The sequence below is a fragment of the Piliocolobus tephrosceles genome, chromosome 17 (assembly GCF_002776525.5).
Source record: "Piliocolobus tephrosceles isolate RC106 chromosome 17, ASM277652v3, whole genome shotgun sequence".
Taxonomy (NCBI): domain Eukaryota; kingdom Metazoa; phylum Chordata; class Mammalia; order Primates; family Cercopithecidae; genus Piliocolobus; species Piliocolobus tephrosceles.
The window spans coordinates 2,039,529-2,040,836 of NC_045450.1; the positions used below are offsets into that span (position 1 = coordinate 2,039,529).

General features: G+C 60.9%; 1 long non-coding RNA gene across 1 annotated transcript; it reads left to right on the forward strand.

Annotated features, from left to right (window-relative positions):
- Nucleotides 1-1,308, forward strand: LOC111533656. Its single transcript, XR_002728932.1, has 2 exons — nt 1-560; nt 1,033-1,308. It is a non-coding gene; the product is annotated as an uncharacterized LOC111533656 (long non-coding RNA).

Genomic DNA, 1,308 nt, shown 5'->3' on the forward strand with positions numbered 1-1,308 from the left:
TGCTTTCTGGGCCCTCTGTGGCCAGAGCTGGCCCCGCTGCAGCTCACTTCTGCCTGCAGCCCAGACATCCTCCTGGTCCTCCTGACGCCCCGGCCTCCACGGAGGACGAGCGTCTCCAGCCCACCCCTCCCAATCTCCACCTCCCGCCCCCCTGACACACTGGGAGCCTCCTGATCCGTGAATCCGCGCTGCCGGGAGTAGCTACTGACTGCTGCCCGGGCTGTTCTCACGTGGAAAGGATTCGGGGAGCGGGTGATGCTTAGCTCAAAGCATGGAGACCAGCGCTGCCCTCTCCCCAGCGACAGGTGCACACCCAGATCACGGATGTGTCGGGAACAGCTGTGACTCCTGCTGCTCAGCGTCTGTCACTCCAGGCTGGGAGCGGGTCCCCAAGCTTCTGGCTGGGCCCATCCGTCTCCCCTCTCAGTGGCGGGTGGGGGGAGCGCCAACAGCACGCATTTGCTATCCTCACTTCTCATCTGACAGTGGGCAGAGGGTCCTTCTGCAGCCCTGAAACATCCCCAGGCAGGGACCCTGGGGCTCCAAGCAGCCAGGGAGAGGTGAGCACCAAGGATGTCCCGGTGGGCGTCATCTCCTGCCGAGGGAGGCCAAGCCTAGGGGTGGCGTCTGTGACTTGGAGTCAACACTTCCGTTGGTGGCAGTAAATGCTGTCCCTAACCCTGCAGTATAGATGTGGGTTTCTGTGTCCTGTACAGGAGGCTGCTATCTGACTCCAGACACCCAGACTACAGATCGCAGCCCCATTCCTGGTCCTCACGCCACTGAACCCCAGACCCCAGCCTCATTCTAGGCCCTCATCCCCTAGAACCAGGGACCCCAGCCCCATTTCAGCCCTTGGGCCCTTGTAGGATGCCAGGCCCTGGCTCCCCTGGGCCCCAGCCCCCAGCTCATCCCTGGCCCAGGCACCGGGGGACCGAGGTCTGAGAAGGGACACGAGGCCTGGGGGGGCTCTCTCAGCCCATCAGCAGGAGAGGACTGACTCCAGAAAAATCAGCCTTTGTGCCCTCTTAGGCTGCCAAGACCTGTGTCCGTCCTTCCACACTCAACCTTCAGATTTCATGAGGCTCCTTGCCCGGAATGTCCACGTTTGAAACCTCCCAACACCGAGCCCCATTTCAACTGTAACCAGGAGGGAAAATGGTGCTCGAAATAAGCATGCTGCAAAGGAAAACCTGCTTTCTCGAAAGGGCTCTGGCCGCTCAGGTCCTGACCTCCCCGGCCAGGATGGAACGTTCCAGAGACCCATTAGTGCCAAAGGCAAATTAAAACACACCCTGTAAAAATGTC